Source organism: Mesocricetus auratus, unplaced genomic scaffold (genome assembly GCF_017639785.1).
Source record: "Mesocricetus auratus isolate SY011 unplaced genomic scaffold, BCM_Maur_2.0 Super-Scaffold_6730, whole genome shotgun sequence".
Taxonomy (NCBI): domain Eukaryota; kingdom Metazoa; phylum Chordata; class Mammalia; order Rodentia; family Cricetidae; genus Mesocricetus; species Mesocricetus auratus.
In genome coordinates, this window is record NW_024429184.1 from 58008510 (window position 1) to 58024582 (window position 16073).

The window sequence follows — 16073 nt, forward strand, 5'->3', positions numbered from 1 at the left end:
GAACAATGTGAGGTGCATTCTCACCCTGAACTCTTGGGAAAGGGTCTAGGCCCTGCCCTATATGAAATGACAGACTATGGACACCCCCATGGAGGGCCTCACCCTCCCTGGGGGAATGAGGGGATAACGGGGGGGGGATGCGGGGAGGGCACGGGAGGAGGGGAGGGAAAGGGAGAGCGACCTCGTACTGACTTGTGAAGCAACCTTGTTTCTTATCTAAATTTAAAATGGAAAATAAAAAATATTAATAAAAAAAAAGAAGGTAGATGAATGAAGAAAAAAAAAGAATATAGAATACAATTCCAACTTTTTTATCAGGTACAAAAATATATAGATTAACATGAATATTAAATTTATAATAATTTATAATCTTAAAGTGTTCTCAGTTGGACCAGCTAAAACTCCTTCCCCATCCTGTGAAATCTTGTGAAATATCATTTGGATGCTTGGATTCCCCATTTCCAATGTCATAAATATGTATATAGTCTCTTTAGTTCCTTCTACCATTTATTATTGATCTTAAATTTTAGTTAGGAATTATCTCCTCTCTTGGACTTTGCTATATTGTCTTAAATTATCGGATGCTGTGCATCATAATTGCTAAAGAGTGACTGAGCCATTTCTGGCCACCATGGTATTCTCAGCCCTCTAGAAAATCAGTGAATTATTAGACAAAAGCAGGAAAGCTCAGGAATATTGGTGAAGAGTTCAGTGTAGTGAAGAGTAAGGATTTACTTAGCTTTATATTTGCTTGAAACTTAACTCACAGAAATAAAAGTAAACTGCTACAAAAACAAAAACAAATTCTCTTTGAAAGTAAGTTTCATAGAGGAAGAGTACTTTAGATGAATCTCAGATGACCAGCTGACATCTCTCATACTAAAATATTTTTTAGCTTTTTTCATTACTTTATTTTTAAATAGCTTGCTTCACATGTCCATCCCAGTTCCCTCTCCCTCCCCTTCTCCCGCACTCCCCCACCATCTCCCCCCCAGCCTCCCACTCTATCCCCATTTCCTTCCACAAATATCCAGAGTTTGTCTTTTCACTCAGGTCAGGGTCCAGGCACTTGCCTAAGAGTCCAGGCTGAGAGAGCATCCCTCTTTGTGTTATGGACACACGAAGTCCGTTTGTATGCCAGGGATACACACTGATCTACTGTCCAGGGCCCCATAGGTTTCCCAGGCCTCCTCACTGACTCTCACACTCAGGGAGGGGTTCTGGATCAGTCCCATGCTTGCCTCCCAGCTGTCGGTCTGGGGTCCAAGAGCTCCCCATTGTTCAGATCAGCTGTCTCTACTGGTTTCACCAGCCCATTCTTTGCCAATTTGCTCATCGCTCCTCTCTGTCACTGGGTTTCATGGGTTCAGTTCAGTATTTAACTGTGGGTGTTTGCCTCTGCTTCTATCAGTCACTGGATGAAGGTTCTAGGATGACATATAGTGTAGACAGTCACTGGAGGAAGGTTCTAGGATGGCATATAGTGTAGACATCAAGTTCATTATCAGGAATGAGCATTTAACGTGGTCTCTCCACTATTGCTTAGCTTGCCAGTAGGTGCCATCCCTTTAGATCACTAGAGGTCTCACTATGCCAGATCTGTCTTCTAACCTATGACTCCCTCTTTTATGGTATTTCTCATCCTGTTCTTCCCCTATATTATCCCCCACTCAACCTTCCTGTTCCCCCTCTCTTCCTCTTCTCCCCCTCTCTTCTTCCTATCTCCCACTCCTCCCCACCCTTCCCCATGTTACCAATCTTTTCAGAAGTTCTTGCCTCATTCCTCTTCTCTGGGGGGGTACCGTGCATACCTCTCTTAGGTTCTTTCCTTTTTCCCAGACTCTCTGTCAGTGGAAGGGCAGATTGGCACTATCCTGATCCATGCATAAAATCCATATGTGAGTGAGTACATACCATGTTTGTTTTTTGTGACAGGGTTACCTCACTCAGGATGGTTTCTTGTAGTGCCATCCCATTTACCTGAAAATTTCAAGAGTCCATTGTTTTTTTTTCTGCTGAGTAGTACTCCATTGTGTAAATGTACCACATTTTCTCAATCCACCCTTCAGATGAGGGGCATTTAGGTTTCAGGATACAAGGTTAAATAAAAAAATGAGTGGCCCGATTATATACAGATGATAAAGTGGCTGAGAAAGAAATCAGAGAAACATCACCCTTTACAATATCCATAAACAGCAACAAATATCTGGGGATAATGTTAACCAAAGAAGTGAAAGACCTGTATATCAAGAACTTTGAGTCTCTAAAGAAAGAAATCAAAGAAGATACCAGAAAATGGAAAGATCTCCCATGCTTTTGGATTGGTAGGATCAATATAATAAAAATGGCAATCTTTCCAAAAGCAGTCTACAGATTCAATGCAATCCCTATCAAAATTCTGGCACAATTCTTCACAGAACTTGAAAGAAAAATAATCAAGTTTATATGGAAAATCAAAAGACCCAGGATAACAAAAACAACCCTATACAATAAAGGAACTTCAGGAAGCATCACCATACCTGACTTCAAGCTCTATTATAGAGCTATCATCCTGAAAACAGCTTGGTAAAATATACAGGTAAACCAATGGAACTGAAATTAAAACCCTGACTTTAACTCAGACACCTATGAACACTTTATTTTTGACAAAGAAGCTAAAATTATACAATGGAAAAAAGAAAGCATCTTCAACAAATGGTGCTGGCATAACTAGGTATTGGCATGCAGAAGACTGCAGAGAGATCAATGTCTATCGCCTTGCACAAAACTTAAGTCCAAATGGATCAAAGACCTCAACATAAATCCAACCACACTGAAACTCCTAGAAGAGAAAGTGGGAGATACTCTTCAATAAGGTGATACCGGAGACCGCTTCTTGAACATAACACGTCATTCTGTGGGTTATCTGTTTACTTTCTCAGTAGCATCCTTTGAGACACACAGAATTTTGCTTTTATTTTTATGATGTCTAATTCATTGTTTTCTTCTTTTTGACATTATTTTAATGAACTTTTCTCTTTATTCCTTTTTTAATTTTAATTATAAACAATCTTAATTTATATATTAAATTCCAGTTCCCTCTCCCTCCCATTTCCCTATGCCCCCCACCAACCCAATCTCATCCCTCTTCTGCTCCAGGGAAAGGGTGATGCCTTCTCTGTCACATCATTTGGGGCAGGGCCTAGACCCTCCCCCATGTGTCTAGGCTGAGAGAATATCCTTCTATGGGGAATGGGCTCTGAATATCCATTTGTACACTAGGTATAAATGCTGTTTCATTACCAGGGGCCTAATAGACTGCCCAATCATCCTAACTGACACCCACATTCAGGTGGCCTGGTTCCCTCCTATGCTGGTTCCCAAGCTGTCAATCTGGGGTTCATTAGCTCCACACTTTTCAGGTTTCTCTGTGTTTCCCAAGCATGATCTTGACCCATTTTCTCATCACTCCTCCCTCTCTACAGCTGGATTCCGGGAATTTGGATCAGTGTTTAGCTGTGGGTCTCTGTTTCTATCAGCTACTTGAGGAAGACACTATGATGGCATATAGGTAGCCAATTAATCTCATTATAAGGAAAGGGTATTATAGTCTCTCCCATATTGCTTAGATTCTTAGTTGGGGTCATTCTAGTTTATCTCTGGACATTTCCCTAATGCCAGATTTCTATTTAAATCTATAATGGCCCCCTCTATTAAGGTATCTCTTTTCTTGCTCTCCTCCATTCTTCCCCCAACTCAATTTTTCTGGTCCTGTATGTCGACTTCCTCCCCTTTTCTCCCTTTCTCTTTCTCCTAACTCTGTCTCCACTCCACCCTGCCCTGTGCTCCCATTTTGCTCAGGAGATCTTGTACCTTACCCCCTTTCGAGGGGACCATGAACGTCTCTCTAGGGTCCTCTTTGTTCCCTAAATTCTCTGGAGGTGTGAACTTTAGGCTTGTAATCCTTTTCCCTTTGTCTAATATACGTATATAACTGAGTACATACTGTGATTGTCTTTTAGTGACTGGGTTACCTCACTCAGGATGGCTTATTCTAGTTCCATCCATTTACTTGATATTTTCAAGATTCAATTATTTTTTCCCCTGAATACTACTACATTGTGCAAATGTACCACATTTTCTGTATCCATTCTTCATTTGAGGTGCATCTGGTTATTACAAATGAAGCTGCAATGAACATAATGAAACAAATATTCTTGGTGTATGAATGTGCATCTTTTGGGTATATTTCTCAGAGTGGAATTGCTGGGTCTTGTGGTGGGCTGATTCCCATTTTCTTAAGTAATCTTCATAATGATCTGCAAAGTGACTGTATAAGTTCAAACTCCCAATAGCAGTGGAGGAGTGTTTCCCTATCTCCCCATCCTACCAAGCATAAACAGTCATTCATGTTCTTGATTTTAGCTTATCTTGATGGGTGTAAGATGATACCTCAGAGTTATTTTGATTCGCATTTCCATGATGGCTAAGGATGTTGATCAGTTTCTTAAGTGTCTTTCAGCCATTTTGGATTCCTCTATTGAGAATTCTCTATTAAGTTCTGTACCCACTTTTTAACTAATTTGGTGTTTTGGTGACTAGCTTTTGAGTTCTTTGTATATTTTGGAAATCAACCCTCTATTAGATGTAGGTTTGGTGAATAAATTTTCCCATTCTGTGGGCTGCTGTTTTGCCTTGTTGACTGTGTCCTTTGCCTTACAGAAGTTTCTCAGTGTCAGGAGATCCCATTTATTAATTGTCAATCTCATTGCCTGTGCTACCAGTGTTATGTTCAGGAAGCATCTCCTATACCAATTTGTTCAAGGGTGCCTCCTGCTTTCTCTTCTAAAAGGTTCAGTGTTACTGGATTTATGTTGATGTTTTTGATCCATTTGAACTAAATTTTGTCCATAGCAATAGATATGGATCTATATGCAGTGTTCTACATGCCAGCACCCAGTTATGCCAGCACCATTTTCTCAAGATGCTTTCTTTTTTCCATTGTATAATTTTACCTTCTTTGTCAAAAATCAGGTATTCTTAGGTGTGTGGGTTAACATCAGTGTGGCCAATTCCATGGTCTACCTGTCTATTTTTGTGCCAATACCAAGCTGTTTTCAGGATGATAGCTCTATAATAGAGCTTGAAGTCAGGGATGGTGATGCCTCCGTAAGTTCCTTTATTGTATAGTGGTTGTTTTGGCTATCCTGGGTCTTTAATGTTCCATATAAAGTTGTGTATTATTCTTTCAAGGTCTGTGAAGAATTGTGCTGGTATTTTGGTGGTGATTGTATTGAATCTGTAGATTGCTTTTGGCAAGATTACCATTTTTACTATTGAGCCTACCTATCCAAGAGCATGGGAGATCTTTCCATTTTCTGGTATCTTCTTTAATTTCTTTCTTTAAAGACCCAAAGTTCTTGTTATACAGGTATTTCACTTGTTTGGTCAGGATTATGCCAAGATATTTTATGCTGTTAGTGGCTATTGCAAAGGGTGATGTTTCTCTGATTCTTTTCTTAGTCCCTTTGTTGTCTTTATAAAATAGGGCTTCTGATTTTTTTAATTAACATTGTATCCTGCCACTTTCTTGAAGATGTTTACCATCTGTATGAGTTCCCTGGTAGAGTTTTTCAGTCACTTATGTAAAGTATTATATCATATGCTTACAGTGAACAATTTTAAATAACCATGTTTCTTTTTGGTATATGAGGCAGTGGAGTAGAGCAAGAAGCAAGAGAGAATCTAGAACCTGATGAAGAGAGAGGTCTTGAATTTGTTGTTTCCTTTTGGTGCTTGCAGCTCAGGAATGAGTAGACCAATGCTAATAAATTGTCAGACAAGCAGTGTCAGGAGGCTGAGGCAGTAGGATGGAATTCCAAGCAATTCTATCAAAAAAAGAGAAAAAATGCATTCCTGTGTCTAGAGAAGATGTGGTTTTTTAAATAAGAGGAGGAGAATCTAAAGCCTTATCAATTATCTATGACAGCTACCACTGAAGTTTACACACAGCAGGTGTAGTGAGCATTGAAGTGATCAGACAATAGTTGGATAAGAGCAGTGCAGAAACTGGAGGGAAACTAATACCTGGACACTGGGGTGAAAGGCAGATTTTGATTTGTTTTTAGATAAGGTACTAGATGTACTAGATAAAGGTTCTCTGATGTTATTACGTTAGTTATGAATCTGATTACAGTAGATGGCCAGTTCAGGCACATTCTCAGGTATTGCTAGGAATCTTGGTAACAGTGAAGCCCTGGGTCAAGTTCTGAGAGTCCTGAAGAAAGGGAGAAGGGGGTTTATGAGCCATAGGGGGGGTCAAGGTCAAGACTGGGCAACCCAGAGAGACTAGTAACCTGCACTCCTGGGAGTACAGGGATTCTGGACTGACAGCTAGGGAAACTGCATGGGACCTATCTAGGCCATCTGTATGTGTGACAGTTATGTAGTTTGATCTGTTTGTAAGGTTCCTAGCATTAAAATCATTTCTGTCTCTGGTGCTTAGCTGGCTTTTGGGAACTTGTTCCCTATGCTGGATTATCTCCCCCAAACTTGATGCAGGGGTACGAGCTCTGTAAGTCTTACCTCAACTTGATGTGCCATGTTTTGTTTAAGCCCATGGGTGGCCTAACCCTTTCTGAATGTACACTGAGGAGGAGTGAATAGGGAGAAGAAAGATGGGAAAGAAAGAGTAACAGTTGAGGGAGAGAACACTGTGGTAAGTATGTAAAATAACTGAAAACAAGCTAATTAAATAAAATAAATTTTAAGGAAGATACTAGAGTGTAGTATGGAAGACTCTGCATATATTTCATTAGACAAGATAAAAGTAAACCACAAGGAAACATATATTCATTTAAAATTTCTTCAAAATCATTTTCATTACTATTAACAATAAGTACAAAAAATATAAATCACTAAATGTGCATTCTACATGAGTCATAATTTACATAAAATTTCAAATCAGATTTTCTTTACTATTTCTTTGGTTTTTAAAATTTTATTTGGTACTATGGTTTAATTGATTTTTTCTTGGAAACACAAATAGTTATAATTACAGAATTGTTGTGAATCTTTAGCTGTCAGTCTGTGTTTAGTCAACATTTTCTACTAAAATGGTGTTTCTTAAGCTACTTGGAAAAGGAGTAATTTGCTTAATGTTTGGAATATTAACTTCAAGTTTGATAGAGCCTTGAAAATGACATAACTTCCAAGCAATATTGTAGACATTATATCAAATGACCTTAGCTGCTATGTTTATCTCATCTTGACTCTTTTGGTCTCCTTGATAAACAAAAGTGCATATTTCTTTCTTTTCTCCTCTAAAGTCAAGTTAGAGAAAAGTCAATTAGAGATTCAGGTGTAATGCTTAACTTGACCTGATTATACCTTCTAGAAATACTACCTTTAAAATATTTACTATACTGAAATGACTAAAAAGTCTATGACCCTTAATGCCTGTAAAGCAGAAGGGCCCATTTCAACATTCCACAACCTTGAGATACCTCTTGTTGGCCCTTATCATCTCATGTTTACAAGTGAACCAACTTAGATCTCAAAAGAAGAAATAGGTCTTCTATGGTAAAATTACCTCATAATTGTGCCCACTTGTGAATTAATTACCCGCAGCTATGGTTTGTAACCCAGTTCTCCACTGTGGATTTAAGGTATTATATATGGTGCCTAAAAACTCTGATGTTAAGGATGAGGTTGCTTTTGAGCCAGGGACTTGTCAGTGCTGTTTAAAATTAGTTCTACTTCACCCTGAATATTCTCCTTCCACTTAACAAATCATTGGGCTTTCTATAAGTAACTACAAGAAGGATGGATGTAGTAATGAATATACTTGAAATTATATGCAGCTGTGATCAAAACTCTGGTATAGATATTTAGGATAGAAGGACACAGTGACTTCCCATGCATGGGCTAACTGGACTTCTCGGCAATAGCCTTCCATGTAGCCCCTTTCTTGGAACCTACTCTTGCTTTCAACTTAACCCCTTCTACCAACCTGTCTTCCCATCATGCATGAAATTCACTTTTCAAGACAATGGACCAGGAATCCTGCATTGGGATGGTTTCGCTGGCCATTGATTTTCAAGCACCTTAGTCATTCTTAATGACTGCCCACTTGAGAGAAGAAAGCCTTTGTTGTTCTTCCTTAAGACTCTTGGTTTTTTATCATTCCTTCCCAACTTCTAGGCATGCCTGTGAGGATGTGTCCAGTGAATTTTCTGTAAGAATGAATGATTCTCCTTGAGTCTGCCTGACATTACTACCCCATCAGTTGAGATATGTGACCATGTGCCACAAAAATGAAAGAATGACAAATTAATCACCAGAATTCACCTTATTTCCTGTCTTTGGAGTAGCAGTGCCAGTTGCCTCATATTCCTGAAGCCATGGTGTTCTATTATAGTGGGTTAGTTCTGTCCTTAAACCAGGAACAAACCTAAAATTTTCATTCCTTATGTTGCTTTTATTATGTGTTTTATCATAGCAATTTAAAAAGTTGGTGACTTAGAGGACAGGCATTCGTCAGTTACTGAAACTTTTATTAAGGAAGTGTGTCAACAATGAAATCTTTAGTTTTTCCTTCAAGTAAAAATTTATTCATTATTTCAGACAATATAGAAAAATGAAATTGAAAGTGGAAGTCACTTCTAATCCAATCACATTGTGATGAGCTACTCCATTGTTTCTTTCCAGTTCTTGATTATGAAAGTTCAGGGACTGACTTCACTATTCTCACCCTCTCTGGACTGATGCTGTTGTGTGTCACTCATTAGCCTCATTCATCATGGAGATGTTAGTAATGTGGAATTCTGGTGGGCTTCAGCTTGGTGGTGTTTTCTGAGTCTGCCTTTACTGCAAAGTTTTCTACAGGATTTTCCAAATTCTAACTGTGGCAGTGCTCGGCGTGTCCCTCTGTGAGACATGCCTACTTTACCATCATGATGACTAAGGGAATAAATCTCAAGGGAAGTCCTAGAAAAACTTCCAGGAAGAAAATTTTGGCTTCAGTCTGTGAGCTCTGAAACCTTTTATAATACACTATTGAAATTACTTTTTGAAATGGTTTGTTCCTACTTGAAAATGGTTACTTCCAAAAGAAACTTAAGAGTTAAGTGGTTATAAAATATTTTCACTGATTTCACACATTTTATTAGATGATGAGATCTTATTTTACCTAACTATTGCCTACTGTCAAATATTGAAGCTAAGGAAGTGAAAGTTTAAAATGCAGTAAAGATATGGGAAATTGCTAACATTAAGGCTGGGGGGTCAATGGGAAAGTGTGGGGAACGGATGGGAATTGAATTGGCAAGTATGAAGATTCTGAAGAAGAGTATCCATGCATTCAAAATTGGGGGACATTGGACAAGGTGCCACCCACAGATGAACAGCTACAGGCAATTAAAACTTTCCATTGAGAGAGATAATAATTAGCCTTCTCCAGGCGTGAGTCCCCTAACTGGTTATCTAATCCCAAGTCGTCAGTTCTAAGGAATAGACAACAGGAAACTGTAAATAAACTCATCTGTTCATTTTTATTTGCATATATATATATATATATAATTTAAGAATAAGAGACCATGAATTTGAATGGCATGGTGTAAGATAGGGAGGTGTTGAAGTAGGAAGAGGGATGAAGAAAATTATGTAATTATATTTTTATTAAAAATGTTTTCTGAAAAAAAAGGAAAAGGAAATAAAAGGAGCAAATCTGGTCAGTGAGGCACTGCAATGGGTTGTGGAACTCTAAAAACAAGGAAAAATTAGTTAGACAGAAAGATGAAGAGCAAGCAAATATACTTTATAAAAATGTAAGCATTGAAGAAAATTGTTCCAGAAGATATATTAGGAATTAAGTACAATGGAGAAACCCTAGAGGCAAAATAGAGATGATGTCTCTAGCACAATCATGCAGATGAAGGACCAACCAGGAAGCATGGAATAAAGTGTTGGCTATTAAGGTGAAAATGAAGGCTCAGGAAACATAATAGACACACATATACAAACCTGTCAGGGTGCAATGACAGATGGATTAGCTCCAGTGAGAAACAGAAAGAGCAAGAGAAAATGATTATAAGATACATTCCCTGGGGTACTGAGAGGAAGACAATGTTAGTGCTGAAATTGAGAAAGGTGACTATTAGCAGAGGTTAATCACCCTGCGATCCTATAAGGCTAGATTCCTTTTGTTACAGTATTTAAGAGGAAATAAAATGTGAGCAATTCAAGTTACATAATGCAGAAATAGGTCATCTATATATGTTTTAGATGTTGGGTATGAAAAGCAAGCTTTGATTGCAGCAAAATATAAATTAAGCAATGCTGTACCAACTAACCCATAGAGGTAGAAACTTTTGTTAAAACCATCTATATTCAAACCTTGCAAGTAGGAAAATGAAAATAATTGCTTAAGATGTGTATTACCAGTAGTGAATTTTTTCTTGGCATCTAACGTGTCCATATTAAAAATTAAAATGTTGTTAATTAATTCTCAAACTATATGGTGAAGAGCACCTAAAATAGAATAATATAAACAATATTAACTATGTTTCATATCCTATCCCTTTCAAGAAAAAAATAACAAGTTACTGTCATGCTTACCATCTGGTTTTCAAAACAATAAAACAAACAATAAGAGATAAGCCACTTTACAGTTATTTTCAAACACATTTTGATAAAGACATGATGCATGTTTAAAAGCAACAACTGTATTCATTTCATAAATAATTAAACAGAAAGCATTACTGTCCAGCTTTCATCAGAAGTAATGAAACATGGTAGCTTAGGATGATTAATACACAAGAACAATTATATATCCCCTATTGCCAATGTTTTGTGATGTCTTACTTCACATCAACTTGTTAAATCTTAATGAGTTACTTATCTTTATGTTGAAGTTATCATTTCTCTAAAAAGTCATTGCGTTCCTTACAGTATCTTGAAATAAAAAATCACCCTAATATAGATGTTTGTTTTCTGATGTACACAAATCTGTCTTTTGTAGTTAGCAACCTGTTACTCCGTTAAACAAAGCAGACATACAACTGGACAAGTGCATATAAAGTGCATTGTTTTCTATCACAAAGGCTAATTTATAACAAAAAGTCAATTAGCCACCATTCTCGTATTTACCTGCACTGTACCCAGCATCCTACATGTAGTATGTAATTCTCACAGAGGACCATATGAAATACATTTTAATGACTAACATTCAAATAGCTTCATTGAGTTTGTTAGGCGCAAACCTGTCCTATTGTCACAGTGGGGAACCAGGATTCTCATTTTGCTGTCTCTAGTTTGAAATTCAGCAGATCGGATTTGGTTGTCCTTTACACAGGTCACAAGCACCTCCTTACCTTCATAGGTGAATTCCACAGACTTCATGACTCCCACCCTCCACCTTCTACAGACACCACGAACTAGAAGACCAGGGTTATCTCTAAGACTGGTGTACACAGCTTATAAAATAAAGCTTCTTTAACACCATAAAAATGAATCTTTCTTTCTGTGAGGCATGAGGCAGACAGCAGATGTGCTGTATACAGCAGCATGCTTTTATTACCATCACATAAAAAGGAGGAAATCTTACAGGAAGAGAAAGTGCAGGAATCAGGTATCAGAATAAATGGCCTAGTCTAGAATTGAAATGCAGCTTGTGTTTAAAACTAGGTCTATTCTCAAATGTGAGAGGAGTGAATGTCTTTATTAAAAAGGGAGACATCAGTAGAGAAAGGTTGGAAGAAACTTACTGCAACTTGAATTTTTACAGCCCAGTAGTATCACTTACTGCAGATAATATAAGAGTCCTTCCTGTGACAGCAGTAGCAACCTGTCTCATGGAGACACTCCAGTATCCTGACAGGAAACTTCCGTTCATCAAACTGAGCAATCCTGTACTTCCCATCAGGCCTGGTAACTGTCTAATCACGGTGTAGCATCACTAAGTACACACATTAAGGGCACATACATCAAAGTGGAACTCTGTGCCATGGTAGAAATGTCACTAACGCTTTCAGCACATTATTCTTACACAGAAATGTACTTTTATTTTATTTTCTAAGAAATGTGTATATATTATTTTCATTTACCCTTGTATGAATAGAAATCAACTGCAGCCTGAAAAGTTAGTATTTCATACTTTTTATAACACACAAATTAACTCCAAGTCGTCTTTGTTCACTCCAAAATGTATTTAATTAATACTAAAGATGGTTACAATAAATAATGATAGAGAGACAGCTAGATAAATAAAATATTCCAACTATGGATCATTTGATGATAAATATTACTAATTTTGTGAGCCAATTTTCTGAACTCAGTTTACAAGAAATAGTGAATTGAGAAGACTTAGTGAGATGGTTTTAAAAAATTTTTCTAAGCCTTTCTGTCAGAAGGGGACATGACATTTTGGTAAATTAGAGAGTGGAGGTTGCTGGTTCCCTTCAGAAGATGTAAAACGCTTCACTTGGTACTAATGTACATAAAGCAATTAGTTACTTGTCATGATGGGTGTTCCCCAAGGCAGTGCACTTTCTCCATTAGTATTTATATCTACATGCCATTACACACTGGGCAGCACTAACCAGATGAGGGACACTTAGAGAATTACTCAAGTCATGTGCTATCAAGAAGAAAGACATTATAGCCCATATTATTAGCATACAGGTGGTGCTGTTCCACTTAGTTTCCAGTGAGATCTTTCTTAAATGCTTGCAGAAAAAGCAACATTAGAGAAGGGATTAATTAACCCATATGGGGAAGGTTTTTTAAAAAAATTTTATTATTTACTGGAAAACATTTCTTGTGTCACCCTTATGGCAGTTTTTTTCAGAGGTTACCTCCTCCCTCTGCCTTGATTACCATGCCCTCTTCAGATAAGGTATTTAAAGGCTCTTCTATTAGGAAATCATTAAAATTTACCAGAAGAAACTCAATTGAACGGTATTAAATATGAAGGCCATAATATCTAGCCATAGCATGTATAGATCTGAAATTAGAGTAAGATTGCAATATTTTATATCACTAGTACATTGTTACTGACATACCTGTCTATCACTCCAATCGAATCTATTGGATGTGTTTGTTTTAACGACATTGTTTTGAATTCTCTTTTAAAATAGTTGTTCCATTTTAAAAAGCCATTAAATTCTGAACCGCAGGCTTTCTCCTAAAATTGTTAAAGATTATCTTTCTCATTGACTACAGTTTCAGAAAATAACTACAATTAAAAAATAATAGCAAATAAAGAAATCTCTAGGTTGTTAAATATTACCACTGGCATGTCCTCTGGGTCTTAATGTCAGATGTCTTGTGGTTTGAATTTGTCACATGGTAACATTTCATTGTCTCTCATATTTAAGATTGCTCGAATAACATGTATAAATAAAACAAAACTCTAAGTTGATGGAGAATGTCCATCTGTATGCTGTTAATATGTGTTTCTCTTATTGGTTGATGAAAAAAAATACTGATTGACTAGTAGCCAGTTAGGAAGTATAAGTGGGGCTACCAGACAAGGATAATTCTTGGGAGAGGAGGCAGAGAGGAGTTGTCAGAAACATGCCATGTAGATACAGAAGCAGTAATACATTGAAGCACTCTCCAAGAAGATAAGACCACGTGGAAATATTTACATTAATAAAAATGTATTAAAATTAAGAGAGAGTTATCCAATAATAAGCATGAGCAATCAGGCAAACAGTTTATAATTAATATAAATGTCAGTGTGTTTAATTGGGACTAAATGGCTGCAGGACCAGGTGGAACAGGAAACTTGGTCCACACTAAGTATTAGAAAATCATAAAAAAATTTTATACTTGTTTTTAAAAATTGTCTATTTTTTTCTGATACAGGTTCTCACTAGGCAGCCCTAACTGACTTGGAAAATCTTATGTAAATCAAACTAGCCTCAACCATATTGATCTATCTTTTCATCCACCCAAGTATTGGGATTAAAGACTTGTACAACCATGCCTGCTCTAAATATTCATACTTATCATTTATTTTTAAATTGTGGTTATTTTCCAAATAAATTTTGTATACTTTATTATGTAATTCCCTTCTTAAACATATTAAATTTATTTATAGCAATAAATTCTTTAATTGCAAAGTGAAATATTTTAGGGATATTGATCAATGAGTTTTAATTAAACTCATTGTTTCATTGCATATCTAGAAATTTCAAACATCATTTATATATAAAGAAAGTCACATACATAGCAATTAATTAGAACTTCTAAACATGTAGAAATTTAGAATCTAAACACAAGAAATTCACTGCTGGACTATCATAGATATTAAGTTTCTATGTCTCTAACTGATATGACAGGAAATAAAATTCCCCTTTTCATATTAAATTTTATAACCTATTGTATCAAAAGAAAGAGAATCATGGAAATTCAACAATCAAATATAAATATATAAATCCCAATATATGAAGACAAGGATATTGTTATAGGGGCACTGGTGTGTCTAGTATACAATGGTTCTTGAGTGCTTTTATACACATAAAGCTGGGACATTGAGTTTGTAGGGTGTACTCTCAGTGAGTGCACTGTCCTTGAAGTACCTCTCCTTCTGTACATACTGAACAAAGAGAAGTTAGCCTTGAGGTCTTGCTCAAACAAAACAAAATCTACAGATAATGAAAAAGGCCAATGGTCTGGAAATATTTCTTGATCAGCATCCCAGAAGCAAATAAGGGAGGACAATTCTGTTCTGATGTTTAAAATACTGAACATGATAGGCAACTCAAATCTATCTAAGACTTGGGAGCCTTTGCTCTAATTATCAAATTCTATGCACTCCCATCCCAATGTTTTTTTTCTCTAAATAACTGTAGAAAAACTCTTCCAACCCTGTGCCTGAAAAGTCAAGAAAATCTTACAACTTAATGAAGAGTACCTGAGTATATAGGAGAGTGAGTCACAGAGATAAATACATTTTTTACTTTTTAAGTAATTAAATCATATTTCATAAATGTTTGAAGTGAAGTGAATTACTATTTTAAGCTCAAACATAAACATATAAATTCATATTCCTAGAAGTTAAAGTGACTACTAATTTATTTTATAGATTAAAAAATCTAATCTCCATAAATTTTGACCATTTATTTCTTCATGATAACACACTGAAATAACATTATTGTTCTAAATACTTCACCTTAACATTGTTTTATAAAGCTTTGGTATAGATGTGTTTCTAAAAACCAACTGACTTGAATTTTGAATCATCTGCTTTTCTTTAAAAAATGATTTTGAAATTAAAACAATATTTCCTTTAACATATTTATTAAGTAACTACTTTGTGCTATATAAGATACTGTTACATGCAGGACTACCGTTTGTAAAACCTAATGCAACAAGAGAGTTCAGGGATTAGCCATGGTCAGGCCATTTTGTATGCATCCTCATTTTGCTTAAAGAATTGCAACTTCTTGAACTACAGTGCTGCATTCCAGGGCTAACAGAACTGGTTTTCTAGAATCTTACTTTTTCCTCCAGTATGACTGAGCATGGAGAAAGTTTATCAGTCTGATGATCTTTAATCTACCACACAGACTATATCTCTTGCTACTATTAGCAAAAGCCAAACGGGGATAAATAATGATTTTTTGCTTCATCTCCCTAGTCCTTTTCCTTGTTTTTATTTATGTGTTGAGTCATTTTTCTTTTTATTAAATTTTGGTACTTTTTAGCATTTCATATAAATACATTAGGTATTCTACTGTCACTCTCCCCAGCCCCATCCCATCACTATTATCACCCCCCTCCTCCCTCGAAGTCTGCTTTTCAGACAGAGTTTAACAAGTGTCATCTATGTGATCTGTGAGCTTGGAACTAGCCAGGACATCCTGGTAGGCTCACCAGTGACAAGGCAATGCAACTGAAAACCATGTTTTCCATTCTTCTACGACATCTCAGGTGTCAATAAATCAGAAGTAAGTGGCAGAGCCTGATGAGATGCTACCTCCCTGTAGCTGACTGTTAGGAAGGTTTGACTTCTGTGAATGATTTCAGTATTCACAGCTGCTGAGATCTCATGGTTATCATGTTTCTGATCTTCTTTCTGAAAAGAT

At 36.6% G+C, this 16073-nt stretch overlaps 1 long non-coding RNA gene across 2 annotated transcripts in view; it reads left to right on the forward strand.

Moving 5' to 3' along the window:
* The window catches only part of LOC121138761, a 41716-nt gene extending 27710 nt beyond the window's left edge, over positions 1 to 14006 (forward strand). For both annotated transcript variants that reach the window (XR_005875621.1, XR_005875622.1), the window contains exon 4: positions 13849 to 14006. This is a non-coding gene — a long non-coding RNA (uncharacterized LOC121138761). The remainder of the gene's footprint in view (positions 1 to 13848) is intronic.
* The last annotated feature ends 2067 nt before the right edge of the window (positions 14007 to 16073 follow it).